We start from the raw sequence: 27367 nt of genomic DNA, 5'->3' as shown, positions 1-27367 counted from the left end.
AAAGGCTCAGTTTGGCATTTATCCAACAGCACAGGCCCTGGATTGTTGAAGATGGCCTCAAGAACCAGCACAGGACCTGGTGTGTTTTACATGGCCACAGCAAGCAGCACAGGGCCTGGTTTGGTGAAGATGGCCTCAGCAAGCAGCCACAGGCCCTGGTTTGGTGTAAGTGGCCTCAGCCAGCAGCCACAGGCCCTGGTGTGGTGTAAGTGGCCTCAGCCAGCAGCCACAGGCCCTGGTGTGGTCTAAGTGGCCTCAGCCAGTGCCACAGGCCCTGGTGTGGTGTAAGTGGCCTGAGCAAGAGCCACAGGCCCTGGTGTGGTGTAAGTGGCCTCAGCCAGCAGCCACAGGCCCTGGTGTGGTGTAAGTGGCCTGAGCAAGTGCCACAGGCCCTGGTGTGGTGTAAGTGGCCTAAGCCAGAGCCACAGGCCCTGGTGTGGTGTAAGTGGCCTCAATAGCAAATAAGGCCCTGGTGTGGTGTAAGTGGCCTGAGCAAGAACCACAGGGCCTGGTTTGGTGAAGATGGCCTCGGCCAGAAGCGCAGGGCCTGGTGTGATGTGAGTGGCCTGAGCAAGAGCCACAGGCCCTGGTGTGGTGTAAGTGGCCTCAGCCAGCAGCCACAGGCCCTGGTGTGGTGTAAGTCGCCTCAGCCAGAATCCACAGCCACTGGTGTGGTGTAAGTGGCCTCAGCCAGCAGCCACAGGCCCTGGTGTGGTGTAAGTGGCCTCAGCCAGTGCCACAGGCCCTGGTGTGGTGTAAGTGGCCTGAGCAAGAGCCACAGACCCTGGTGTGGTGTAATTGGCCTCAGCCAGCAGCCACAGGCCCTGGTGTGGTGTAAGTGGCCTCAGCCAGAAGCCACAGGCACTGGTGTGGTGTAAGTGGCCTCAGCCAGCAGCCACAGGCCCTGGTGTGGTGTAAGTCGCCTCAGCCAGAAGCCACAGGCACTGGTGTGGTGTAAGTGGCCTCAGCCAGCAGCAAAAGGGCCCTGGTGTGGTGTAAGTGGCCTCAGCCAGCAGCCACAGGCCCTGGTGTGGTGTAGGTGGCCTCAGCCAGCAGCCACAGGCCCTGGTGTGGTGTAAGTGGCCTCAGCCAGCAGCCACAGGCCCTGGTGTGGTGTAAGTGGCCTCAGCCAGTGCCACAGGCCCTGGTGTGGTGTAAGTGGCCTGAGCAAGAGCCACAGACCCTGGTGTGGTGTAATTGGCCTCAGCCAGCAGCCACAGGCCCTGGTGTGGTGTAAGTCGCCTCAGCCAGAAGCCACAGGCACTGGTGTGGTGTAAGTGGCCTCAGCCAGCAGCAAAAGGGCCCTGGTGTGGTTTAAGTCGCCTCAGCCAGCAGCCACAGGCCCTGGTGTGGTGTAGGTGGCCTCAGCCAGCAGCCACAGGCCCTGGTGTGGTGTAAGTGGCCTCAGCCAGCAGCCACAGGCCCTGGTGTGGTGTAAGTGGCCTCAGCCAGCAGCCACAGGCCCTGGTGTGGTGTAAGTGCCCTCAGCCAGTGCCACAGGCCCTGGTGTGGTGTAAGTGGCCTGAGCAAGAGCCAGAGGCCCTGGTGTGGTGTAACTTGCCTGAGCAAGAGCCACAGACCCTGGTGTGGTGTAATTGGCCTCAATAGCAACTAATGCCCTGGTGTGGTGTAGGTGGCCTCAGCCAGCAGCCACAGGCCCTGGTGTGGTGTAAGTGGCCTCAGCCAGCAGCCACAGGCCCTGGTGTGGTGTAAGTGGCCTCAGCCAGAGCCACAGGCCCTGATGTGGTGTAAGTGGCCCCAGCCGGTCACTCAGGCCCTTGTGTGGTGTAGGTTGCATCAGCTAGCAGCACAAGACATTGGAAAAGAGCCAAAAGCAGTGTCGTTAATGTGCCCTCATTAATGGGCAGCTGCTTTTGGTCTTTTAATACACCCCTTCTCTGGATCAAAAGCGGTTCAATGACATGAAAATGAAAGGCTTACAGCACCAGGTATTCCCAGGCAGTCTCCCATCCAAGTACTAACCAAGCCCAGCCCTGCTTAGCTTCCGAGATCAGACGAGGTCGGGCGTGCTCAGGGTGGTATGGCCGTAAGCTGCTGGCTCCAGCACAATGTCTCAATTTATGGATTCAAGTGATTAGGTGGCAAGTACCTGAAGTTACGAAGACAATCCTATAACCATACCTGCATGTTTGCATAATACCCTAACCCAAAGGCTCAGTTTGGCATTTATCCAACAGCACAGGCCCTGGATTGTTGAAGATGGCCTCAGGAACCAGCACAGGGCCTGGTGTGTTGTACATGGCCACAGCAAGCAGCACAGGGCCTGGTTTGGTGAAGATGGCCTCGGCCAGAAGCGCAGGGCCTGGTGTGATGTGAGTGGCCTGAGCAAGAGCAACAGGCCTTGGTGTGGTGTAAGTGGCCTCAGCCAGCAGCCACAGGCCCTGGTGTGGTGTAAGTCGCCTCAGCCAGAAGCCACAGGCACTGGTGTGGTGTAAGTGGCCTCAGCCAGCAGCAAAAGGGCCCTGGTGTGGTGTAAGTGGCCTCAGCCAGCAGCCACAGGCCCTGGTGTGGTGTAGGTGGCCTCAGCCAGCAGCCACAGGCCCTGGTGTGGTGTAAGTGGCCTCAGCCAGCAGCCACAGGCCCTGGTGTGGTGTAAGTGGCCTCAGCCAGCAGCCACAGGCCCTGGTGTGGTGTAAGTGGCCTCAGCCAGTGCCACAGGCCCTGGTGTGGTGTAAGTGGCCTGAGCAAGAGCCACAGACCCTGGTGTGGTGTAATTGGCCTCAGCCAGCAGCCACAGGCCCTGGTGTGGTGTAAGTCGCCTCAGCTAGAAGACACAGGCACTGGTGTGGTGTAAGTGGCCTCAGCCAGCAGCAAAAGGGCCCTGGTGTGGTGTAAGTGGCCTCAGCCAGCAGCCACAGGCCCTGGTGTGGTGTAGGTGGCCTCAGCCAGCAGCCACAGGCCCTGGTGTGGTGTAAGTGGCCTCAGCCAGCAGCCACAGGCCCTGGTGTGGTGTAAGTGGCCTCAGCCAGCAGCCACAGGCCCTGGTGTGGTGTAAGTGGCCTCAGCCAGTGCCACAGGCCCTGGTGTGGTGTAAGTGGCCTGAGCAAGAGCCACAGACCCTGGTGTGGTGTAATTGGCCTCAGCCAGCAGCCACAGGCCCTGGTGTGGTGTAAGTCGCCTCAGCTAGAAGACACAGGCACTGGTGTGGTGTAAGTGGCCTCAGCCAGCAGCAAAAGGGCCCTGGTGTGGTGTAAGTCGCCTCAGCCAGCAGCCACAGGCCCTGGTGTGGTGTAGGTGGCCTCAGCCAGCAGCCACACGCCCTGGTGTGGTGTAAGTGGCCTCAGCCAGCAGCCACAGGCCCTGGTGTGGTGTAAGTGGCCTCAGCCAGCAGCCACAGGCCCTGGTGTGGTGTAAGTGGCCTGAGCAAGAGCCACAGGCCCTGGTGTGGTGTAAGTGGCCTGAGCAAGAGCCACAGACCCTGGTGTGGTGTAATTGGCCTCAATAGCAACTAATGCCCTGGTGTGGTGTATGTGGCCTCAGGCAGCAGCCACAGGCCCTGTTGTGATGTAACTTGCCTGAGCAAGAGCCACAGACCCTGGTGTGGTGTAATTGGCCTCAATAGCAACTAATGCCCTGGTGTGGTGTAGGTGGCCTCAGCCAGCAGCCACAGGCCCTGGTGTGGTGTAAGTGGCCTCAGCCAGCAGCCACAGGCCCTGGTGTGGTGTAAGTGGCCTCAGCCAGAGCCACAGGCCCTGATGTGGTGTAAGTGGCCCCAGCCGGTCACTCAGGCCCTTGTGTGGTGTAGGTTGCATCAGCTAGCAGCACAAGACATTGGAAAAGAGCCAAAAGCAGTGTCGTTAATGTGCCCTCATTAATGGGCAGCTGCTTTTGGTCTTTTAATACACCCCTTCTCTGGATCAAAAGCGGTTCAATGACATGAAAATGAAGGGCTTACAGCACCAGGTATTCCCAGGCAGTCTCCCATCCAAGTACTAACCAAGCCCAGCCCTGCTTAGCTTCCGAGATCAGACGAGGTCGGGCGTGCTCAGGGTGGTATGGCCGTAAGCTGCTGGCCCCAGCACAATGTCTCAATTTATGGATTCAAGTGATTAGGTGGCAAGTACCTGAAGTTACGAAGACAATCCTATAACCATACCTGCATGTTTGCATAATACCCTAACCCAAAGGCTCAGTTTGGCATTTATCCAACAGCACAGGCCCTGGATTGTTGAAGATGGCCTCAAGAACCAGCACAGGACCTGGTGTGTTTTACATGGCCACAGCAAGCAGCACAGGGCCTGGTTTGGTGAAGATGGCCTCAGCAAGCAGCCACAGGCCCTGGTTTGGTGTAAGTGGCCTCAGCCAGCAGCCACAGGCCCTGGTGTGGTCTAAGTGGCCTCAGTCAGTGCCACAGGCCCTGGTGTGGTGTAAGTGGCCTGAGCAAGAGCCACAGGCCCTGGTGTGGTGAAGATGGCCTTGGCCAGCAGCAAAAGGGCCCTGGTGTGGTCTAAGTGGCCTCAGCCAGCAGCCACAGGCCCTGGTGTGGTGTAGGTGGCCTCAGCCAGCAGCCACAGGCCCTGGTGTGGTGTAAGTGGCCTCAGCCAGCAGCCACAGGCCCTGGTGTGGTGTAAGTGGCCTCAGCCAGCAGCCACAGGCCCTGGTGTGGTGTAAGTGGCCTCAGCCAGTGCCACAGGCCCTGGTGTGGTGTAAGTGGCCTGAGCAAGAGCCACAGACCCTGGTGTGGTGTAATTGGCCTCAGCCAGCAGCCACAGGCCCTGGTGTGGTGTAAGTCGCCTCAGCCAGAAGCCACAGGCACTGGTGTGGTGTAAGTGGCCTCAGCCAGCAGCAAAAGGGCCCTGGTGTGGTGTAGGTGGCCTCAGCCAGCAGCCACAGGCCCTGGTGTGGTGTAAGTGGCCTCAGCCAGCAGCCACAGGCCCTGGTGTGGTGTAAGTGGCCTCAGCCAGCAGCCACAGGCCCTGGTGTGGTGTAAGTGGCCTCAGCCAGTGCCACAGGCCCTGGTGTGGTGTAAGTGGCCTGAGCAAGAGCCACAGGCCCTGGTGTGGTGTAAGTGGCCTGAGCAAGAGCCACAGACCCTGGTGTGGTGTAATTGGCCTCAATAGCAACTAATGCCCTGGTGTTGTGTAGGTGGCCTCAGCCAGCAGCCACAGGCCCTGGTGTGGTGTAAGTGGCCTCAGCCAGCAGCCACAGGCCCTGGTGTGGTGTAAGTGGCCTCAGCCAGAGCCACAGGCCCTGGTGTGGTGTAAGTGGCCTCAGCCAGTGCCACAGGCCCTGGTGTGGTGTAAGTGGCCTGAGCAAGAGCCACAGACCCTGGTGTGGTGTAATTGGCCTCAGCCAGCAGCCACAGGCCCTGGTGTGGTGTAAGTGGCCTCAGCCAGCAGCCACAGGCCCTGGTGTGGTGTAAGTGGCCTGAGCAAGAGCCACAGGCCCTGGTGTGGTGTAAGTGGCCTGAGCAAGAGCCACAGGCCCTGGTGTGGTGTAAGTGGCCTGAGCAAGAGCCACAGGCCCTGGTGTGGTGTAAGTGGCCTCAGCCAGCAGCCACAGGCCCTGGTGTGGTGTAAGTAGCCTCAGCCAGAAGCCACAGGCACTGGTGTGGTGTAAGTGGCCTCAGCCAGCAGCAAAAGGGCCCTGGTGTGGTGTAAGTCGCCTCAGCCAGCAGCCACAGGCCCTGGTGTGGTGTAGGTGGCCTCAGCCAGCAGCCACAGGCCCTGGTGTGGTGTAAGTGGCCTCAGCCAGTGCCACAGGCCCTGGTGTGGTGTAAGTGGCCTGAGCAAGAGCCACAGACCCTGGTGTGGTGTAATTGGCCTCAATAGCAACTAAGGCCCTGGTGTGGTGTAAGTGGCCTCAGGCAGCAGCCACAGGCCCTGTTGTGATGTAACTTGCCTGAGCAAGAGCCACAGACCCTGGTGTGGTGTAATTGGCCTCAATAGCAACTAATGCCCTGGTGTGGTGTAGGTGGCCTCAGCCAGCAGCCACAGGCCCTGGTGTGGTGTAAGTGGCCTCAGCCAGCAGCCACAGGCCCTGGTGTGGTGTAAGTGGCCTCAGCCAGAGCCACAGGCCCTGATGTGGTGTAAGTGGCCCCAGCCGGTCACTCAGGCCCTGGTGTGGTGTAGGTGGCATCAGCTAGCAGCACAAGACATTGGAAAAGAGCCAAAAGCAATGTCGTTAATGTGCCCTCATTAATGGGGAGCTGCTTTTGGTCTTTTAATACACCCCTTCTCTGGATCAAAAGCGGTTCAATGACATGAAAATGAAAGGCTTACAGCACCAGGTATTCCCAGGCAGTCTCCCATCCAAGTACTAACCAAGCCCAGCCCTGCTTAGCTTCCGAGATCAGACGAGGTCGGGCGTGCTCAGGGTGGTATGGCCGTAAGCTGCTGGCCCCAGCACAATGTCTCAATTTATGGATTCAAGTGATTAGGTGGCAAGTACCTGAAGTTACGAAGACAATCCTATAACCATACCTGCATGTTTGCATAATACCCTAACCCAAAGGCTCAGTTTGGCATTTATCCAACAGCACAGGCCCTGGATTGTTGAAGATGGCCTCAAGAACCAGCACAGGACCTGGTGTGTTTTACATGGCCACAGCAAGCAGCACAGGGCCTGGTTTGGTGAAGATGGCCTCAGCAAGCAGCCACAGGCCCTGGTTTGGTGTAAGTGGCCTCAGCCAGCAGCCACAGGCCCTGGTGTGGTCTAAGTGGCCTCAGCCAGTGCCACAGGCCCTGGTGTGGTGTAAGTGGCCTGAGCAAGAGCCACAGGCCCTGGTGTGGTGTAAGTGGCCTCAGCCAGCAGCCACAGGCCCTGGTGTGGTGTAAGTGGCCTGAGCAAGTGCCACAGGCCCTGGTGTGGTGTAAGTGGCCTAAGCCAGAGCCACAGGCCCTGGTGTGGTGTAAGTGGCCTCAATAGCAAATAAGGCCCTGGTGTGGTGTAAGTGGCCTGAGCAAGAACCACAGGGCCTGGTTTGGTGAAGATGGCCTCGGCCAGAAGCGCAGGGCCTGGTGTGATGTGAGTGGCCTGAGCAAGAGCCACAGGCCCTGGTGTGGTGTAAGTGGCCTCAGCCAGCAGCCACAGGCCCTGGTGTGGTGTAAGTCGCCTCAGCCAGAATCCACAGCCACTGGTGTGGTGTAAGTGGCCTCAGCCAGCAGCCACAGGCCCTGGTGTGGTGTAAGTGGCCTCAGCCAGTGCCACAGGCCCTGGTGTGGTGTAAGTGGCCTGAGCAAGAGCCACAGACCCTGGTGTGGTGTAATTGGCCTCAGCCAGCAGCCACAGGCCCTGGTGTGGTGTAAGTGGCCTCAGCCAGAAGCCACAGGCACTGGTGTGGTGTAAGTGGCCTCAGCCAGCAGCCACAGGCCCTGGTGTGGTGTAAGTCGCCTCAGCCAGAAGCCACAGGCACTGGTGTGGTGTAAGTGGCCTCAGCCAGCAGCAAAAGGGCCCTGGTGTGGTGTAAGTGGCCTCAGCCAGCAGCCACAGGCCCTGGTGTGGTGTAGGTGGCCTCAGCCAGCAGCCACAGGCCCTGGTGTGGTGTAAGTGGCCTCAGCCAGCAGCCACAGGCCCTGGTGTGGTGTAAGTGGCCTGAGCAAGAGCCACAGACCCTGGTGTGGTGTAATTGGCCTCAGCCAGCAGCCACAGGCCCTGGTGTGGTGTAAGTCGCCTCAGCCAGAAGCCACAGGCACTGGTGTGGTGTAAGTGGCCTCAGCCAGCAGCAAAAGGGCCCTGGTGTGGTTTAAGTCGCCTCAGCCAGCAGCCACAGGCCCTGGTGTGGTGTAGGTGGCCTCAGCCAGCAGCCACAGGCCCTGGTGTGGTGTAAGTGGCCTCAGCCAGCAGCCACAGGCCCTGGTGTGGTGTAAGTGGCCTCAGCCAGCAGCCACAGGCCCTGGTGTGGTGTAAGTGGCCTCAGCCAGTGCCACAGGCCCTGGTGTGGTGTAAGTGGCCTGAGCAAGAGCCAGAGGCCCTGGTGTGGTGTAAGTGGCCTGAGCAAGAGCCACAGACCCTGGTGTGGTGTAATTGGCCTCAATAGCAACTAATGCCCTGGTGTGGTGTAGGTGGCCTCAGCCAGCAGCCACAGGCCCTGGTGTGGTGTAAGTGGCCTCAGCCAGCAGCCACAGGCCCTGGTGTGGTGTAAGTGGCCTCAGCCAGAGCCACAGGCCCTGATGTGGTGTAAGTGGCCCCAGCCGGTCACTCAGGCCCTTGTGTGGTGTAGGTTGCATCAGCTAGCAGCACAAGACATTGGAAAAGAGCCAAAAGCAGTGTCGTTAATGTGCCCTCATTAATGGGCAGCTGCTTTTGGTCTTTCAATACACCCCTTCTCTGGATCAAAAGCGGTTCAATGACATGAAAATGAAAGGCTTACAGCACCAGGTATTCCCAGGCAGTCTCCCATCCAAGTACTAACCAAGCCCAGCCCTGCTTAGCTTCCGAGATCAGACGAGGTCGGGCGTGCTCAGGGTGGTATGGCCGTAAGCTGCTGGCTCCAGCACAATGTCTCAATTTATGGATTCAAGTGATTAGGTGGCAAGTACCTGAAGTTACGAAGACAATCCTATAACCATACCTGCATGTTTGCATAATACCCTAACCCAAAGGCTCAGTTTGGCATTTATCCAACAGCACAGGCCCTGGATTGTTGAAGATGGCCTCAGGAACCAGCACAGGGCCTGGTGTGTTGTACATGGCCACAGCAAGCAGCACAGGGCCTGGTTTGGTGAAGATGGCCTCGGCCAGAAGCGCAGGGCCTGGTGTGATGTGAGTGGCCTGAGCAAGAGCAACAGGCCTTGGTGTGGTGTAAGTGGCCTCAACCAGCAGCCACAGGCCCTGGTGTGGTGTAAGTGGCCTCAGCCAGAAGCCACAGGCACTGGTGTGGTGTAAGTGGCCTCAGCCAGCAGCAAAAGGGCCCTGGTGTGGTGTAAGTGGCCTCAGCCAGCAGCCACAGGCCCTGGTGTGGTGTAGGTGGCCTCAGCCAGCAGCCACAGGCCCTGGTGTGGTGTAAGTGGCCTCAGCCAGCAGCCACAGGCCCTGGTGTGGTGTAAGTGGCCTCAGCCAGCAGCCACAGGCCCTGGTGTGGTGTAAGTGGCCTCAGCCAGCAGCAAAAGGGCCCTGGTGTGGTGTAAGTGGCCTCAGCCAGCAGCCACAGGCCCTGGTGTGGTGTAAGTGGCCTGAGAAAGTGCCACAGGCCCTGGTGTGGTGTAAGTGGCCTAAGCCAGAGCCACAGGCCCTGGTGTGGTGTAAGTGGCCTCAATACCAAATAAGGCCCTGGTGTGGTGTAAGTGGCCTGAGCAAGAACCACAGGGCCTGGTTTGGTGAAGATGGCCTTGGCCAGCAGCAAAAGGGCCCTGGTGTGGTCTAAGTGGCCTCAGCCAGCAGCCACAGGCCCTGGTGTGGTGTAGGTGGCCTCAGCCAGCAGCCACAGGCCCTGGTGTGGTGTAAGTGGCCTCAGCCAGCAGCCACAGGCCCTGGTGTGGTGTAAGTGGCCTCAGCCAGCAGCCACAGGCCCTGGTGTGGTGTAAGTGGCCTCAGCCAGTGCCACAGGCCCTGGTGTGGTGTAAGTGGCCTGAGCAAGAGCCACAGACCCTGGTGTGGTGTAATTGGCCTCAGCCAGCAGCCACAGGCACTGGTGTGGTGTAAGTCGCCTCAGCCAGAAGCCACAGGCACTGGTGTGGTGTAAGTGGCCTCAGCCAGCAGCCACAGGCCCTGGTGTGGTGTAAGTGGCCTCAGCCAGCAGCCACAGGCCCTGGTGTGGTGTAAGTGGCCTCAGCCAGCAGCCACAGGCCCTGGTGTGGTGTAAGTGGCCTCAGCCAGTGCCACAGGCCCTGGTGTGGTGTAAGTGGCCTGAGCAAGAGCCACAGGCCCTGGTGTGGTGTAAGTGGCCTGAGCAAGAGCCACAGACCCTGGTGTGGTGTAATTGGCCTCAATAGCAACTAATGCCCTGGTGTTGTGTAGGTGGCCTCAGCCAGCAGCCACAGGCCCTGGTGTGGTGTAAGTGGCCTCAGCCAGCAGCCACAGGCCCTGGTGTGGTGTAAGTGGCCTCAGCCAGAGCCACAGGCCCTGGTGTGGTGTAAGTGGCCTCAGCCAGTGCCACAGGCCCTGGTGTGGTGTAAGTGGCCTGAGCAAGAGCCACAGACCCTGGTGTGGTGTAATTGGCCTCAGCCAGCAGCCACAGGCCCTGGTGTGGTGTAAGTGGCCTCAGCCAGCAGCCACAGGCCCTGGTGTGGTGTAAGTGGCCTGAGCAAGAGCCACAGGCCCTGGTGTGGTGTAAGTGGCCTGAGCAAGAGCCACAGGCCCTGGTGTGGTGTAAGTGGCCTGAGCAAGAGCCACAGGCCCTGGTGTGGTGTAAGTGGCCTCAGCCAGCAGCCACAGGCCCTGGTGTGGTGTAAGTAGCCTCAGCCAGAAGCCACAGGCACTGGTGTGGTGTAAGTGGCCTCAGCCAGCAGCAAAAGGGCCCTGGTGTGGTGTAAGTCGCCTCAGCCAGCAGCCACAGGCCCTGGTGTGGTGTAGGTGGCCTCAGCCAGCAGCCACAGGCCCTGGTGTGGTGTAAGTGGCCTCAGCCAGTGCCACAGGCCCTGGTGTGGTGTAAGTGGCCTGAGCAAGAGCCACAGACCCTGGTGTGGTGTAATTGGCCTCAATAGCAACTAAGGCCCTGGTGTGGTGTAAGTGGCCTCAGGCAGCAGCCACAGGCCCTGTTGTGATGTAACTTGCCTGAGCAAGAGCCACAGACCCTGGTGTGGTGTAATTGGCCTCAATAGCAACTAATGCCCTGGTGTGGTGTAGGTGGCCTCAGCCAGCAGCCACAGGCCCTGGTGTGGTGTAAGTGGCCTCAGCCAGCAGCCACAGGCCCTGGTGTGGTGTAAGTGGCCTCAGCCAGAGCCACAGGCCCTGATGTGGTGTAAGTGGCCCCAGCCGGTCACTCAGGCCCTGGTGTGGTGTAGGTGGCATCAGCTAGCAGCACAAGACATTGGAAAAGAGCCAAAAGCAATGTCGTTAATGTGCCCTCATTAATGGGGAGCTGCTTTTGGTCTTTTAATACACCCCTTCTCTGGATCAAAAGCGGTTCAATGACATGAAAATGAAAGGCTTACAGCACCAGGTATTCCCAGGCAGTCTCCCATCCAAGTACTAACCAAGCCCAGCCCTGCTTAGCTTCCGAGATCAGACGAGGTCGGGCGTGCTCAGGGTGGTATGGCCGTAAGCTGCTGGCCCCAGCACAATGTCTCAATTTATGGATTCAAGTGATTAGGTGGCAAGTACCTGAAGTTACGAAGACAATCCTATAACCATACCTGCATGTTTGCATAATACCCTAACCCAAAGGCTCAGTTTGGCATTTATCCAACAGCACAGGCCCTGGATTGTTGAAGATGGCCTCAAGAACCAGCACAGGACCTGGTGTGTTTTACATGGCCACAGCAAGCAGCACAGGGCCTGGTTTGGTGAAGATGGCCTCAGCAAGCAGCCACAGGCCCTGGTTTGGTGTAAGTGGCCTCAGCCAGCAGCCACAGGCCCTGGTGTGGTCTAAGTGGCCTCAGCCAGTGCCACAGGCCCTGGTGTGGTGTAAGTGGCCTGAGCAAGAGCCACAGGCCCTGGTGTGGTGTAAGTGGCCTCAGCCAGCAGCCACAGGCCCTGGTGTGGTGTAAGTGGCCTGAGCAAGTGCCACAGGCCCTGGTGTGGTGTAAGTGGCCTAAGCCAGAGCCACAGGCCCTGGTGTGGTGTAAGTGGCCTCAATAGCAAATAAGGCCCTGGTGTGGTGTAAGTGGCCTGAGCAAGAACCACAGGGCCTGGTTTGGTGAAGATGGCCTCGGCCAGAAGCGCAGGGCCTGGTGTGATGTGAGTGGCCTGAGCAAGAGCCACAGGCCCTGGTGTGGTGTAAGTGGCCTCAGCCAGCAGCCACAGGCCCTGGTGTGGTGTAAGTCGCCTCAGCCAGAATCCACAGCCACTGGTGTGGTGTAAGTGGCCTCAGCCAGCAGCCACAGGCCCTGGTGTGGTGTAAGTGGCCTCAGCCAGTGCCACAGGCCCTGGTGTGGTGTAAGTGGCCTGAGCAAGAGCCACAGACCCTGGTGTGGTGTAATTGGCCTCAGCCAGCAGCCACAGGCCCTGGTGTGGTGTAAGTGGCCTCAGCCAGAAGCCACAGGCACTGGTGTGGTGTAAGTGGCCTCAGCCAGCAGCCACAGGCCCTGGTGTGGTGTAAGTCGCCTCAGCCAGAAGCCACAGGCACTGGTGTGGTGTAAGTGGCCTCAGCCAGCAGCAAAAGGGCCCTGGTGTGGTGTAAGTGGCCTCAGCCAGCAGCCACAGGCCCTGGTGTGGTGTAGGTGGCCTCAGCCAGCAGCCACAGGCCCTGGTGTGGTGTAAGTGGCCTCAGCCAGCAGCCACAGGCCCTGGTGTGGTGTAAGTGGCCTGAGCAAGAGCCACAGACCCTGGTGTGGTGTAATTGGCCTCAGCCAGCAGCCACAGGCCCTGGTGTGGTGTAAGTCGCCTCAGCCAGAAGCCACAGGCACTGGTGTGGTGTAAGTGGCCTCAGCCAGCAGCAAAAGGGCCCTGGTGTGGTTTAAGTCGCCTCAGCCAGCAGCCACAGGCCCTGGTGTGGTGTAGGTGGCCTCAGCCAGCAGCCACAGGCCCTGGTGTGGTGTAAGTGGCCTCAGCCAGCAGCCACAGGCCCTGGTGTGGTGTAAGTGGCCTCAGCCAGCAGCCACAGGCCCTGGTGTGGTGTAAGTGGCCTCAGCCAGTGCCACAGGCCCTGGTGTGGTGTAAGTGGCCTGAGCAAGAGCCAGAGGCCCTGGTGTGGTGTAAGTGGCCTGAGCAAGAGCCACAGACCCTGGTGTGGTGTAATTGGCCTCAATAGCAACTAATGCCCTGGTGTGGTGTAGGTGGCCTCAGCCAGCAGCCACAGGCCCTGGTGTGGTGTAAGTGGCCTCAGCCAGCAGCCACAGGCCCTGGTGTGGTGTAAGTGGCCTCAGCCAGAGCCACAGGCCCTGATGTGGTGTAAGTGGCCCCAGCCGGTCACTCAGGCCCTTGTGTGGTGTAGGTTGCATCAGCTAGCAGCACAAGACATTGGAAAAGAGCCAAAAGCAGTGTCGTTAATGTGCCCTCATTAATGGGCAGCTGCTTTTGGTCTTTCAATACACCCCTTCTCTGGATCAAAAGCGGTTCAATGACATGAAAATGAAAGGCTTACAGCACCAGGTATTCCCAGGCAGTCTCCCATCCAAGTACTAACCAAGCCCAGCCCTGCTTAGCTTCCGAGATCAGACGAGGTCGGGCGTGCTCAGGGTGGTATGGCCGTAAGCTGCTGGCTCCAGCACAATGTCTCAATTTATGGATTCAAGTGATTAGGTGGCAAGTACCTGAAGTTACGAAGACAATCCTATAACCATACCTGCATGTTTGCATAATACCCTAACCCAAAGGCTCAGTTTGGCATTTATCCAACAGCACAGGCCCTGGATTGTTGAAGATGGCCTCAGGAACCAGCACAGGGCCTGGTGTGTTGTACATGGCCACAGCAAGCAGCACAGGGCCTGGTTTGGTGAAGATGGCCTCGGCCAGAAGCGCAGGGCCTGGTGTGATGTGAGTGGCCTGAGCAAGAGCAACAGGCCTTGGTGTGGTGTAAGTGGCCTCAACCAGCAGCCACAGGCCCTGGTGTGGTGTAAGTGGCCTCAGCCAGAAGCCACAGGCACTGGTGTGGTGTAAGTGGCCTCAGCCAGCAGCAAAAGGGCCCTGGTGTGGTGTAAGTGGCCTCAGCCAGCAGCCACAGGCCCTGGTGTGGTGTAGGTGGCCTCAGCCAGCAGCCACAGGCCCTGGTGTGGTGTAAGTGGCCTCAGCCAGCAGCCACAGGCCCTGGTGTGGTGTAAGTGGCCTCAGCCAGCAGCCACAGGCCCTGGTGTGGTGTAAGTGGCCTCAGCCAGCAGCAAAAGGGCCCTGGTGTGGTGTAAGTGGCCTCAGCCAGCAGCCACAGGCCCTGGTGTGGTGTAAGTGGCCTGAGAAAGTGCCACAGGCCCTGGTGTGGTGTAAGTGGCCTAAGCCAGAGCCACAGGCCCTGGTGTGGTGTAAGTGGCCTCAATACCAAATAAGGCCCTGGTGTGGTGTAAGTGGCCTGAGCAAGAACCACAGGGCCTGGTTTGGTGAAGATGGCCTTGGCCAGCAGCAAAAGGGCCCTGGTGTGGTCTAAGTGGCCTCAGCCAGCAGCCACAGGCCCTGGTGTGGTGTAGGTGGCCTCAGCCAGCAGCCACAGGCCCTGGTGTGGTGTAAGTGGCCTCAGCCAGCAGCCACAGGCCCTGGTGTGGTGTAAGTGGCCTCAGCCAGCAGCCACAGGCCCTGGTGTGGTGTAAGTGGCCTCAGCCAGTGCCACAGGCCCTGGTGTGGTGTAAGTGGCCTGAGCAAGAGCCACAGACCCTGGTGTGGTGTAATTGGCCTCAGCCAGCAGCCACAGGCACTGGTGTGGTGTAAGTCGCCTCAGCCAGAAGCCACAGGCACTGGTGTGGTGTAAGTGGCCTCAGCCAGCAGCAAAAGGGCCCTGGTGTGGTGTAAGTCGCCTCAGCCAGCAGCCACAGGCCCTGGTGTGGTGTAGGTGGCCTCAGCCAGCAGCCACAGGCCCTGGTGTGGTGTAAGTGGCCTCAGCCAGCAGCCACAGGCCCTGGTGTGGTGTAAGTGGCCTCAGCCAGGAGCCACAGGCCCTGGTGTGGTGTAAGTGGCCTCAGCCAGCAGCCACAGGCCCTGGTGTGGTGTAAGTGGCCTCAGCCAGTGCCACAGGCCCTGGTGTGGTGTAAGTGGCCTGAGCAAGAGCCACAGGCCCTGGTGTGGTGTAAGTGGCCTGAGCAAGAGCCACAGACCCTGGTGTGGTGTAATTGGCCTCAATAGCAACTAATGCCCTGGTGTTGTGTAGGTGGCCTCAGCCAGCAGCCACAGGCCCTGGTGTGGTGTAAGTGGCCTCAGCCAGAGCCACAGGCCCTGGTGTGGTGTAAGTGGCCTCAGCCAGTGCCACAGGCCCTGGTGTGGTGTAAGTGGCCTGAGCAAGAGCCACAGACCCTGGTGTGGTGTAATTGGCCTCAGCCAGCAGCCACAGGCCCTGGTGTGGTGTAAGTGGCCTCAGCCAGCAGCCACAGGCCCTGGTGTGGTGTAATTGGCCTGAGCAAGAGCCACAGGCCCTGGTGTGGTGTAAGTGGCCTGAGCAAGAGCCACAGGCCCTGGTGTGGTGTAAGTGGCCTGAGCAAGAGCCACAGGCCCTGGTGTGGTGTAAGTGGCCTCAGCCAGCAGCCACAGGCCCTGGTGTGGTGTAAGGAGCCTCAGCCAGAAGCCACAGGCACTGGTGTGGTGTAAGTGGCCTCAGCCAGCAGCAAAAGGGCCCTGGTGTGGTGTAAGTGGCCTCAGCCAGCAGCCACAGGCCCTGGTGTGGTGTAGGTGGCCTCAGCCAGCAGCCACAGGCCCTGGTGTGGTGTAAGTGGCCTCAGCCAGTGCCACAGGCCCTGGTGTGGTGTAAGTGGCCTGAGCAAGAGCCACAGACCCTGGTGTGGTGTAATTGGCCTCAATAGCAACTAAGGCCCTGGTGTGGTGTATGTGGCCTCAGGCAGCAGCCACAGGCCCTGTTGTGATGTAACTTGCCTGAGCAAGAGCCACAGACCCTGGTGTGGTGTAATTGGCCTCAATAGCAACTAATGCCCTGGTGTGGTGTAGGTGGCCTCAGCCAGCAGCCACAGGCCCTGGTGTGGTGTAAGTGGCCTCAGCCAGCAGCCACAGGCCCTGGTGTGGTGTAAGTGGCCTCAGCCAGAGCCACAGGCCCTGATGTGGTGTAAGTGGCCCCAGCCGGTCACTCAGGCCCTTGTGTGGTGTAGGTTGCATCAGCTAGCAGCACAAGACATTGGAAAAGAGCCAAAAGCAATGTCGTTAATGTGCCCTCATTAATGGGCAGATGCTTTTGGTCTTTTAATACACCCCTTCTCTGGATCAAAAGCGGTTCAATGACATGAAAATGAAAGGCTTACAGCACCAGGTATTCCCAGGCAGTCTCCCATCCAAGTACTAACCAAGCCCAGCCCTGCTTAGCTTCCGAGATCAGACGAGGTCGGGCGTGCTCAGGGTGGTATGGCCGTAAGCTGCTGGCTCCAGCACAATGTCTCAATTTATGGATTCAAGTGATTAGGTGGCAAGTACCTGAAGTTACGAAGACAATCCTATAACCATACCTGCATGTTTGCATAATACCCTAACCCAAAGGCTCAGTTTGGCATTTATCCAACAGCACAGGCCCTGGATTGTTGAAGATGGCCTCAGGAACCAGCACAGGGCCTGGTGTGTTGTACATGGCCACAGCAAGCAGCACAGGGCCTGGTTTGGTGAAGATGGCCTCGGCCAGAAGCGCAGGGCCTGGTGTGATGTGAGTGGCCTGAGCAAGAGCAACAGGCCTTGGTGTGGTGTAAGTGGCCTCAGCCAGCAGCCACAGGCCCTGGTGTGGTGTAAGTGGCCTCAGCCAGAAGCCACAGGCACTGGTGTGGTGTAAGTGGCCTCAGCCAGCAGCAAAAGGGCCCTGGTGTGGTGTAAGTGGCCTCAGCCAGCAGCCACAGGCCCTGGTGTGGTGTAGGTGGCCTCAGCCAGCAGCCACAGGCCCTGGTGTGGTGTAAGTGGCCTCAGCCAGCAGCCACAGGCCCTGGTGTGGTGTAAGTGGCCTCAGCCAGCAGCCACAGGCCCTGGTGTGGTGTAAGTGGCCTCAGCCAGCAGCAAAAGGGCCCTGGTGTGGTGTAAGTGGCCTCAGCCAGCAGCCACAGGCCCCGGTGTGGTGTAGGTGGCCTCAGCCAGCAGCCACAGGCCCTGGTGTGGTGTAAGTGGCCTCAGCCAGTGCCACAGGCCCTGGTGTGGTGTAAGTGGCCTGAGCAAGAGCCACAGGCCCTGGTGTGGTGTAAGTGGCCTGAGCAAGAGCCACAGACCCTGGTGTGGTGTAATTGGCCTCAATAGCAACTAATGCCCAGGTGTGGTGTAGGTGGCCTCAGCCAGCAGCCACAGGCCCTGGTGTGGTGTAAGTGGCCTCAGCCAGCAGCCACAGGCCCTGGTGTGGTGTAAGTGGCCTCAGCCAGAGCCACAGGCCCTGATGTGGTGTAAGTGGCCCCAGCCGGTCACTCAGGCCCTTGTGTGGTGTAGGTTGCATCAGCTAGCAGCACAAGACATTGGAAAAGAGCCAAAAGCAGTGTCGTTAATGTGCCCTCATTAATGGGCAGCTGCTTTTGGTCTTTTAATACACCCCTTCTCTGGATCAAAAGCGGTTCAATGACATGAAAATGAAAGGCTTACAGCACCAGGTATTCCCAGGCAGTCTCCCATCCAAGTACTAACCAAGCCCAGCCCTGCTTAGCTTCCGAGATCAGACGAGGTCGGGCGTGCTCAGGGTGGTATGGCCGTAAGCTGCTGGCTCCAGCACAATGTCTCAATTTATGGATTCAAGTGATTAGGTGGCAAGTACCTGAAGTTACGAAGACAATCCTATAACCATACCTGCATGTTTGCATAATACCCTAACCCAAAGGCTCAGTTTGGCATTTATCCAACAGCACAGGCCCTGGATTGTTGAAGATGGCCTCAGGAACCAGCACAGGGCCTGGTGTGTTGTACATGGCCACAGCAAGCAGCACAGGGCCTGGTTTGGTGAAGATGGCCTCGGCCAGAAGCGCAGGGCCTGGTGTGATGTGAGTGGCCTGAGCAAGAGCAACAGGCCTTGGTGTGGTGTAAGTGGCCTCAGCCAGCAGCCACAGGGCCTGGTGTGGTGTAAGTGGCCTCAGCCAGAAGCCACAGGCACTGGTGTGGTGTAAGTGGCCTCAGCCAGCAGCAAAAGGGCCCTGGTGTGGTGTAAGTGGCCTCAGCCAGCAGCCACAGGCCCTGGTGTGGTGTAGGTGGCCTCAGCCAGCAGCCACAGGCCCTGGTGTGGTGTAAGTGGCCTCAGCCAGCAGCCACAGGCCCTGGTGTGGTGTAAGTGGCCTCAGCCAGCAGCCACAGGCCCTGGTGTGGTGTAAGTGGCCTCAGCCAGTGCCACAGGCCCTGGTGTGGTGTAAGTGGCCTGAGCAAGAGCCACAGACCCTGGTGTGGTGTAATTGGCCTCAGCCAGCAGCCACAGGCCCTGGTGTGGTGTAAGTCACCTCAGCTAGAAGACACAGGCACTGGTGTGGTGTAAGTGGCCTCAGCCAGCAGCAAAAGGGCCCTGGTGTGGTGTAAGTCGCCTCAGCCAGCAGCCACAGGCCCTGGTGTGGTGTAGGTGGCCTCAGCCAGCAGCCACAGGCCCTGGTGTGGTGTAAGTGGCCTCAATAGCAACTAAGGCCCTGGTGTGGTGTAAGTGGCTTCAGCCAGCAGCCACAGGCCCTGTTGTGATGTAACTTGCCTGAGCAAGAGCCACAGACCCTGGTGTGGTGTAATTGGCCTCAATAGCAACTAATGCCCTGGTGTGGTGTAGGTGGCCTCAGCCAGCAGCCACAGGCCCTGGTGTGGTGTAAGTGGCCTCAGCCAGCAGCCACAGGCCCTGGTGTGGTGTAAGTGGCCTCAGCCAGAGCCACAGGCCCTGATGTGGTGTAAGTGGCCCCAGCCGGTCACTCAGGCCCTTGTGTGGTGTAGGTTGCATCAGCTAGCAGCACAAGACATTGGAAAAGAGCCAAAAGCAATGTCGTTAATGTGCCCTCATTAATGGGCAGATGCTTTTGGTCTTTTAATACACCCCTTCTCTGGATCAAAAGCGGTTCAATGACATGAAAATGAAAGGCTTACAGCACCAGGTATTCCCAGGCAGTCTCCCATCCAAGTACTAACCAAGCCCAGCCCTGCTTAGCTTCCGAGATCAGACGAGGTCGGGCGTGCTCAGGGTGGTATGGCCGTAAGCTGCTGGCCCCAGCACAATGTCTCAATTTATGGATTCAAGTGATTAGGTGGCAAGTACCTGAAGTTACGAAGACAATCCTATAACCATACCTGCATGTTTGCATAATACCCTAACCCAAAGGCTCAGTTTGGCATTTATCCAACAGCACAGGCCCTGGATTGTTGAAGATGGCCTCAAGAACCAGCACAGGACCTGGTGTGTTTTACATGGCCACAGCAAGCAGCACAGGGCCTGGTTTGGTGAAGATGGCCTCAGCAAGCAGCCACAGGCCCTGGTTTGGTGTAAGTGGCCTCAGCCAGCAGCCACAGGCCCTGGTGTGGTGTAAGTGGCCTCAGCCAGCAGCCACAGGCCCTGGTGTGGTCTAAGTGGCCTCAGCCAGTGCCACAGGCCCTGGTGTGGTGTAAGTGGCCTGAGCAAGAGCCACAGGCCCTGGTGTGGTGTAAGTGGCCTCAGCCAGCAGCCACAGGCCCTGGTGTGGTCTAAGTGGCCTCAGTCAGTGCCACAGGCCCTGGTGTGGTGTAAGTGGCCTGAGCAAGAGCCACAGGCCCTGGTGTGGTGAAGATGGCCTTGGCCAGCAGCAAAAGGGCCCTGGTGTGGTCTAAGTGGCCTCAGCCAGCAGCCACAGGCCCTGGTGTGGTGTAGGTGGCCTCAGCCAGCAGCCACAGGCCCTGGTGTGGTGTAAGTGGCCTCAGCCAGCAGCCACAGGCCCTGGTGTGGTGTAAGTGGCCTCAGCCAGCAGCCACAGGCCCTGGTGTGGTGTAAGTGGCCTCAGCCAGTGCCACAGGCCCTGGTGTGGTGTAAGTGGCCTGAGCAAGAGCCACAGACCCTGGTGTGGTGTAATTGGCCTCAGCCAGCAGCCACAGGCCCTGGTGTGGTGTAAGTCGCCTCAGCCAGAAGCCACAGGCACTGGTGTGGTGTAAGTGGCCTCAGCCAGCAGCAAAAGGGCCCTGGTGTGGTGTAGGTGGCCTCAGCCAGCAGCCACAGGCCCTGGTGTGGTGTAAGTGGCCTCAGCCAGCAGCCACAGGCCCTGGTGTGGTGTAAGTGGCCTCAGCCAGCAGCCACAGGCCCTGGTGTGGTGTAAGTGGCCTCAGCCAGTGCCACAGGCCCTGGTGTGGTGTAAGTGGCCTGAGCAAGAGCCACAGGCCCTGGTGTGGTGTAAGTGGCCTGAGCAAGAGCCACAGACCCTGGTGTGGTGTAATTGGCCTCAATAGCAACTAATGCCCTGGTGTTGTGTAGGTGGCCTCAGCCAGCAGCCACAGGCCCTGGTGTGGTGTAAGTGGCCTCAGCCAGCAGCCACAGGCCCTGGTGTGGTGTAAGTGGCCTCAGCCAGAGCCACAGGCTCTGGTGTGGTGTAAGTGGCCTCAGCCAGTGCCACAGGCCCTGGTGTGGTGTAAGTGGCCTGAGCAAGAGCCACAGACCCTGGTGTGGTGTAATTGGCCTCAGCCAGCAGCCACAGGCCCTGGTGTGGTGTAAGTGGCCTCAGCCAGCAGCCACAGGCCCTGGTGTGGTGTAAGTGGCCTGAGCAAGAGCCACAGGCCCTGGTGTGGTGTAAGTGGCCTGAGCAAGAGCCACAGGCCCTGGTGTGGTGTAAGTGGCCTGAGCAAGAGCCACAGGCCCTGGTGTGGTGTAAGTGGCCTCAGCCAGCAGCCACAGGCCCTGGTGTGGTGTAAGTAGCCTCAGCCAGAAGCCACAGGCACTGGTGTGGTGTAAGTGGCCTCAGCCAGCAGCAAAAGGGCCCTGGTGTGGTGTAAGTGGCCTCAGCCAGCAGCCACAGGCCCTGGTGTGGTGTAGGTGGCCTCAGCCAGCAGCCACAGGCCCTGGTGTGGTGTAAGTGGCCTCAGCCAGTGCCACAGGCCCTGGTGTGGTGTAAGTGGCCTGAGCAAGAGCCACAGGCCCTGGTGTGGTGTAAGTGGCCTGAGCAAGAGCCACAGACCCTGGTGTGGTGTAATTGGCCTCAATAGCAACTAATGCCCAGGTGTGGTGTAGGTGGCCTCAGCCAGCAGCCACAGGCCCTGGTGTGGTGTAAGTGGCCTCAGCCAGCAGCCACAGGCCCTGGTGTGGTGTAAGTGGCCTCAGCCAGAGCCACAGGCCCTGATGTGGTGTAAGTGGCCCCAGCCGGTCACTCAGGCCCTTGTGTGGTGTAGGTTGCATCAGCTAGCAGCACAAGACATTGGAAAAGAGCCAAAAGCAGTGTCGTTAATGTGCCCTCATTAATGGGCAGCTGCTTTTGGTCTTTTAATACACCCCTTCTCTGGATCAAAAGCGGTTCAATGACATGAAAATGAAAGGCTTACAGCACCAGGTATTCCCAGGCAGTCTCCCATCCAAGTACTAACCAAGCCCAGCCCTGCTTAGCTTCCGAGATCAGACGAGGTCGGGCGTGCTCAGGGTGGTATGGCCGTAAGCTGCTGGCTCCAGCACAATGTCTCAATTTATGGATTCAAGTGATTAGGTGGCAAGTACCTGAAGTTACGAAGACAATCCTATAACCATACCTGCATGTTTGCATAATACCCTAACCCAAAGGCTCAGTTTGGCATTTATCCAACAGCACAGGCCCTGGATTGTTGAAGATGGCCTCAGGAACCAGCACAGGGCCTGGTGTGTTGTACATGGCCACAGCAAGCAGCACAGGGCCTGGTTTGGTGAAGATGGCCTCGGCCAGAAGCGCAGGGCCTGGTGTGATGTGAGTGGCCTGAGCAAGAGCAACAGGCCTTGGTGTGGTGTAAGTGGCCTCAGCCAGCAGCCACAGGCCCTGGTGTGGTGTAAGTCGCCTCAGCCAGAAGCCACAGGCACTGGTGTGGTGTAAGTGGCCTCAGCCAGCAGCAAAAGGGCCCTGGTGTGGTGTAAGTGGCCTCAGCCAGCAGCCACAGGCCCTGGTGTGGTGTAGGTGGCCTCAGCCAGCAGCCACAGGCCCTGGTGTGGTGTAAGTGGCCTCAGCCAGCAGCCACAGGCCCTGGTGTGGTGTAAGTGGCCTCAGCCAGCAGCCACAGGCCCTGGTGTGGTGTAAGTGGCCTCAGCCAGTGCCACAGGCCCTGGTGTGGTGTAAGTGGCCTGAGCAAGAGCCACAGACCCTGGTGTGGTGTAATTGGCCTCAGCCAGCAGCCACAGGCCCTGGTGTGGTGTAAGTCGCCTCAGCCAGCAGCCACAGGCCCTGGTGTGGTGTAGGTGGCCTCAGCCAGCAGCCACAGGCCCTGGTGTGGTGTAAGTGGCCTCAGCCAGTGACACAGGCCCTGGTGTGGTGTAAGTGGCCTGAGCAAGAGCCACAGACCCTGGTGTGGTGTAATTGGCCTCAATAGCAACTAAGGCCCTGGTGTGGTGTATGTGGCCTCAGGCAGCAGCCACAGGCCCTGTTGTGATGTAACTTGCCTGAGCAAGAGCCACAGACCCTGGTGTGGTGTAATTGGCCTCAATAGCAACTAATGCCCTGGTGTGGTGTAGGTGGCCTCAGCCAGCAGCCACAGGCCCTGGTGTGGTGTAAGTGGCCTCAGCCAGCAGCCACAGGCCCTGGTGTGGTGTAAGTGGCCTCAGCCAGAGCCACAGGCCCTGATGTGGTGTAAGTGGCCCCAGCCGGTCACTCAGGCCCTTGTGTGGTGTAGGTTGCATCAGCTAGCAGCACAAGACATTGGAAAAGAGCCAAAAGCAATGTCGTTAATGTGCCCTCATTAATGGGCAGATGCTTTTGGTCTTTTAATACACCCCTTCTCTGGATCAAAAGCGGTTCAATGACATGAAAATGAAAGGCTTACAGCACCAGGTATTCCTAGGCAGTCTCCCATCCAAGTACTAACCAAGCCCAGCCCTGCTTAGCTTCCGAGATCAGACGAGGTCGGGCGTGCTCAGGGTGGTATGGCCGTAAGCTGCTGGCCCCAGCACAATGTCTCAATTTATGGATTCAAGTGATTAGGTGGCAAGTACCTGAAGTTACGAAGACAATCCTATAACCATACCTGCATGTTTGCATAATACCCTAACCCAAAGGCTCAGTTTGGCATTTATCCAACAGCACAGGCCCTGGATTGTTGAAGATGGCCTCAAGAACCAGCACAGGACCTGGTGTGTTTTACATGGCCACAGCAAGCAGCACAGGGCCTGGTTTGGTGAAGATGGCCTCAGCAAGCAGCCACAGGCCCTGGTTTGGTGTAAGTGGCCTCAGCCAGCAGCCACAGGCCCTGGTGTGGTGTAAGTGGCCTCAGCCAGCAGCCACAGGCCCTGGTGTGGTCTAAGTGGCCTCAGCCAGTGCCACAGGCCCTGGTGTGGTGTAAGTGGCCTGAGCAAGAGCCACAGGCCCTGGTGTGGTGTAAGTGGCCTCAGCCAGCAGCCACAGGCCCTGGTGTGGTGTAAGTGGCCTGAGCAAGTGCCACAGGCCCTGGTGTGGTGTAAGTGGCCTAAGCCAGAGCCACAGGCCCTGGTGTGGTGTAAGTGGCCTCAATAGCAAATAAGGCCCTGGTGTGGTGTAAGTGGCCTGAGCAAGAACCACAGGGCCTGGTTTGGTGAAGATGGCCTCGGCCAGAAGCGCAGGGCCTGGTGTGATGTGAGTGGCCTGAGCAAGAGCCACAGGCCCTGGTGTGGTGTAAGTGGCCTCAGCCAGCAGCCACAGGCCCTGGTGTGGTGTAAGTCGCCTCAGCCAGAATCCACAGCCACTGGTGTGGTGTAAGTGGCCTCAGCCAGCAGCCACAGGCCCTGGTGTGGTGTAAGTGGCCTCAGCCAGTGCCACAGGCCCTGGTGTGGTGTAAGTGGCCTGAGCAAGAGCCACAGACCCTGGTGTGGTGTAATTGGCCTCAGCCAGCAGCCACAGGCCCTGGTGTGGTGTAAGTGGCCTCAGCCAGAAGCCACAGGCACTGGTGTGGTGTAAGTGGCCTCAGCCAGCAGCCACAGGCCCTGGTGTGGTGTAAGTCGCCTCAGCCAGAAGCCACAGGCACTGGTGTGGTGTAAGTGGCCTCAGCCAGCAGCAAAAGGGCCCTGGTGTGGTGTAAGTGGCCTCAGCCAGCAGCCACAGGCCCTGGTGTGGTGTAGGTGGCCTCAGCCAGCAGCCACAGGCCCTGGTGTGGTGTAAGTGGCCTCAGCCAGCAGCCACAGGCCCTGGTGTGGTGTAAGTGGCCTCAGCCAGTGCCACAGGCCCTGGTGTGGTGTAAGTGGCCTGAGCAAGAGCCACAGACCCTGGTGTGGTGTAATTGGCCTCAGCCAGCAGCCACAGGCCCTGGTGTGGTGTAAGTCGCCTCAGCCAGAAGCCACAGGCACTGGTGTGGTGTAAGTGGCCTCAGCCAGCAGCAAAAGGGCCCTGGTGTGGTTTAAGTCGCCTCAGCCAGCAGCCACAGGCCCTGGTGTGGTGTAGGTGGCCTCAGCCAGCAGCCACAGGCCCTGGTGTGGTGTAAGTGGCCTCAGCCAGCAGCCACAGGCCCTGGTGTGGTGTAAGTGGCCTCAGCCAGCAGCCACAGGCCCTGGTGTGGTGTAAGTGCCCTCAGCCAGTGCCACAGGCCCTGGTGTGGTGTAAGTGGCCTGAGCAAGAGCCAGAGGCCCTGGTGTGGTGTAACTTGCCTGAGCAAGAGCCACAGACCCTGGTGTGGTGTAATTGGCCTCAATAGCAACTAATGCCCTGGTGTGGTGTAGGTGGCCTCAGCCAGCAGCCACAGGCCCTGGTGTGGTGTAAGTGGCCTCAGCCAGCAGCCACAGGCCCTGGTGTGGTGTAAGTGGCCTCAGCCAGAGCCACAGGCCCTGATGTGGTGTAAGTGGCCCCAGCCGGTCACTCAGGCCCTTGTGTGGTGTAGGTTGCATCAGCTAGCAGCACAAGACATTGGAAAAGAGCCAAAAGCAGTGTCGTTAATGTGCCCTCATTAATGGGCAGCTGCTTTTGGTCTTTTAATACACCCCTTCTCTGGATCAAAAGCGGTTCAATGACATGAAAATGAAAGGCTTACAGCACCAGGTATTCCCAGGCAGTCTCCCATCCAAGTACTAACCAAGCCCAGCCCTGCTTAGCTTCCGAGATCAGACGAGGTCGGGCGTGCTCAGGGTGGTATGGCCGTAAGCTGCTGGCTCCAGCACAATGTCTCAATTTATGGATTCAAGTGATTAGGTGGCAAGTACCTGAAGTTACGAAGACAATCCTATAACCATACCTGCATGTTTGCATAATACCCTAACCCAAAGGCTCAGTTTGGCATTTATCCAACAGCACAGGCCCTGGATTGTTGAAGATGGCCTCAGGAACCAGCACAGGGCCTGGTGTGTTGTACATGGCCACAGCAAGCAGCACAGGGCCTGGTTTGGTGAAGATGGCCTCGGCCAGAAGCGCAGGGCCTGGTGTGATGTGAGTGGCCTGAGCAAGAGCAACAGGCCTTGGTGTGGTGTAAGTGGCCTCAGCCAGCAGCCACAGGCCCTGGTGTGGTGTAAGTCGCCTCAGCCAGAAGCCACAGGCACTGGTGTGGTGTAAGTGGCCTCAGCCAGCAGCAAAAGGGCCCTGGTGTGGTGTAAGTGGCCTCAGCCAGCAGCCACAGGCCCTGGTGTGGTGTAGGTGGCCTCAGCCAGCAGCCACAGGCCCTGGTGTGGTGTAAGTGGCCTCAGCCAGCAGCCACAGGCCCTGGTGTGGTGTAAGTGGCCTCAGCCAGCAGCCACAGGCCCTGGTGTGGTGTAAGTGGCCTCAGCCAGTGCCACAGGCCCTGGTGTGGTGTAAGTGGCCTGAGCAAGAGCCACAGACCCTGGTGTGGTGTAATTGGCCTCAGCCAGCAGCCACAGGCCCTGGTGTGGTGTAAGTCGCCTCAGCTAGAAGACACAGGCACTGGTGTGGTGTAAGTGGCCTCAGCCAGCAGCAAAAGGGCCCTGGTGTGGTGTAAGTGGCCTCAGCCAGCAGCCACAGGCCCTGGTGTGGTGTAGGTGGCCTCAGCCAGCAGCCACAGGCCCTGGTGTGGTGTAAGTGGCCTCAGCCAGCAGCCACAGGCCCTGGTGTGGTGTAAGTGGCCTCAGCCAGCAGCCACAGGCCCTGGTGTGGTGTAAGTGGCCTCAGCCAGTGCCACAGGCCCTGGTGTGGTGTAAGTGGCCTGAGCAAGAGCCACAGACCCTGGTGTGGTGTAATTGGCCTCAGCCAGCAGCCACAGGCCCTGGTGTGGTGTAAGTCGCCTCAGCTAGAAGACACAGGCACTGGTGTGGTGTAAGTGGCCTCAGCCAGCAGCAAAAGGGCCCTGGTGTGGTGTAAGTCGCCTCAGCCAGCAGCCACAGGCCCTGGTGTGGTGTAGGTGGCCTCAGCCAGCAGCCACACGCCCTGGTGTGGTGTAAGTGGCCTCAGCCAGCAGCCACAGGCCCTGGTGTGGTGTAAGTGGCCTCAGCCAGCAGCCACAGGCCCTGGTGTGGTGTAAGTGGCCTGAGCAAGAGCCACAGGCCCTGGTGTGGTGTAAGTGGCCTGAGCAAGAGCCACAGACCCTGGTGTGGTGTAATTGGCCTCAATAGCAACTAATGCCCTGGTGTGGTGTATGTGGCCTCAGGCAGCAGCCACAGGCCCTGTTGTGATGTAACTTGCCTGAGCAAGAGCCACAGACCCTGGTGTGGTGTAATTGGCCTCAATAGCAACTAATGCCCTGGTGTGGTGTAGGTGGCCTCAGCCAGCAGCCACAGGCCCTGGTGTGGTGTAAGTGGCCTCAGCCAGCAGCCACAGGCCCTGGTGTGGTGTAAGTGGCCTCAGCCAGAGCCACAGGCCCTGATGTGGTGTAAGTGGCCCCAGCCGGTCACTCAGGCCCTTGTGTGGTGTAGGTTGCATCAGCTAGCAGCACAAGACATTGGAAAAGAGCCAAAAGCAGTGTCGTTAATGTGCCCTCATTAATGGGCAGCTGCTTTTGGTCTTTTAATACACCCCTTCTCTGGATCAAAAGCGGTTCAATGACATGAAAATGAAGGGCTTACAGCACCAGGTATTCCCAGGCAGTCTCCCATCCAAGTACTAACCAAGCCCAGCCCTGCTTAGCTTCCGAGATCAGACGAGGTCGGGCGTGCTCAGGGTGGTATGGCCGTAAGCTGCTGGCCCCAGCACAATGTCTCAATTTATGGATTCAAGTGATTAGGTGGCAAGTACCTGAAGTTACGAAGACAATCCTATAACCATACCTGCATGTTTGCATAATACCCTAACCCAAAGGCTCAGTTTGGCATTTATCCAACAGCACAGGCCCTGGATTGTTGAAGATGGCCTCAAGAACCAGCACAGGACCTGGTGTGTTTTACATGGCCACAGCAAGCAGCACAGGGCCTGGTTTGGTGAAGATGGCCTCAGCAAGCAGCCACAGGCCCTGGTTTGGTGTAAGTGGCCTCAGCCAGCAGCCACAGGCCCTGGTGTGGTCTAAGTGGCCTCAGTCAGTGCCACAGGCCCTGGTGTGGTGTAAGTGGCCTGAGCAAGAGCCACAGGCCCTGGTGTGGTGAAGATGGCCTTGGCCAGCAGCAAAAGGGCCCTGGTGTGGTCTAAGTGGCCTCAGCCAGCAGCCACAGGCCCTGGTGTGGTGTAGGTGGCCTCAGCCAGCAGCCACAGGCCCTGGTGTGGTGTAAGTGGCCTCAGCCAGCAGCCAC

At 58.9% G+C, this 27367-nt stretch overlaps 13 non-coding genes across 13 annotated transcripts; all 13 read right to left on the bottom strand.

Annotated features, from left to right (window-relative positions):
* Positions 1–1934: 1934 nt before the first annotated feature.
* On the bottom strand, positions 1935–2053 carry LOC146676307 (5S ribosomal RNA). The gene has a single exon (XR_014911229.1). It is a non-coding gene; the product is annotated as a 5S ribosomal RNA (ribosomal RNA).
* Positions 2054–3909: 1856 nt separating this feature from the next.
* LOC146676306 (5S ribosomal RNA) lies at positions 3910–4028 on the bottom strand. The gene has a single exon (XR_014911228.1). It is a non-coding gene; the product is annotated as a 5S ribosomal RNA (ribosomal RNA).
* A 2207-nt stretch (positions 4029–6235) lies between these two features.
* On the bottom strand, positions 6236–6354 carry LOC146676305 (5S ribosomal RNA). Its single transcript, XR_014911227.1, has one exon. It is a non-coding gene; the product is annotated as a 5S ribosomal RNA (ribosomal RNA).
* Positions 6355–8325: 1971 nt separating this feature from the next.
* LOC146676304 (5S ribosomal RNA) lies at positions 8326–8444 on the bottom strand. Its single transcript, XR_014911226.1, has one exon. It is a non-coding gene; the product is annotated as a 5S ribosomal RNA (ribosomal RNA).
* Positions 8445–11047: 2603 nt separating this feature from the next.
* Positions 11048–11166, bottom strand: LOC146676303 (5S ribosomal RNA). The gene has a single exon (XR_014911225.1). It is a non-coding gene; the product is annotated as a 5S ribosomal RNA (ribosomal RNA).
* Positions 11167–13137: 1971 nt separating this feature from the next.
* On the bottom strand, positions 13138–13256 carry LOC146676302 (5S ribosomal RNA). The gene has a single exon (XR_014911224.1). It is a non-coding gene; the product is annotated as a 5S ribosomal RNA (ribosomal RNA).
* Positions 13257–15940: 2684 nt separating this feature from the next.
* Positions 15941–16059, bottom strand: LOC146676301 (5S ribosomal RNA). The gene has a single exon (XR_014911223.1). It is a non-coding gene; the product is annotated as a 5S ribosomal RNA (ribosomal RNA).
* Positions 16060–17240: 1181 nt separating this feature from the next.
* On the bottom strand, positions 17241–17359 carry LOC146676300 (5S ribosomal RNA). The gene has a single exon (XR_014911222.1). It is a non-coding gene; the product is annotated as a 5S ribosomal RNA (ribosomal RNA).
* A 1339-nt stretch (positions 17360–18698) lies between these two features.
* Positions 18699–18817, bottom strand: LOC146676299 (5S ribosomal RNA). Its single transcript, XR_014911221.1, has one exon. It is a non-coding gene; the product is annotated as a 5S ribosomal RNA (ribosomal RNA).
* Positions 18818–21104: 2287 nt separating this feature from the next.
* On the bottom strand, positions 21105–21223 carry LOC146676298 (5S ribosomal RNA). The gene has a single exon (XR_014911220.1). It is a non-coding gene; the product is annotated as a 5S ribosomal RNA (ribosomal RNA).
* A 1336-nt stretch (positions 21224–22559) lies between these two features.
* On the bottom strand, positions 22560–22678 carry LOC146676297 (5S ribosomal RNA). The gene has a single exon (XR_014910834.1). It is a non-coding gene; the product is annotated as a 5S ribosomal RNA (ribosomal RNA).
* Positions 22679–24728: 2050 nt separating this feature from the next.
* LOC146676296 (5S ribosomal RNA) lies at positions 24729–24847 on the bottom strand. The gene has a single exon (XR_014911218.1). It is a non-coding gene; the product is annotated as a 5S ribosomal RNA (ribosomal RNA).
* Positions 24848–26703: 1856 nt separating this feature from the next.
* On the bottom strand, positions 26704–26822 carry LOC146676295 (5S ribosomal RNA). The gene has a single exon (XR_014911217.1). It is a non-coding gene; the product is annotated as a 5S ribosomal RNA (ribosomal RNA).
* Positions 26823–27367: the final 545 nt, after the last annotated feature.

The sequence above is a fragment of the Rhamphochromis longiceps genome, linkage group LG3 (genome assembly GCF_057381845.1).
Source record: "Rhamphochromis longiceps isolate RC_006_pf linkage group LG3, R_longiceps_female_GT1.1, whole genome shotgun sequence".
NCBI lineage: Eukaryota > Metazoa > Chordata > Actinopteri > Cichliformes > Cichlidae > Rhamphochromis > Rhamphochromis longiceps.
Note: the sequence above shows the minus strand (reverse complement) of the source record. Positions and strands in the feature narration are given on the sequence as shown.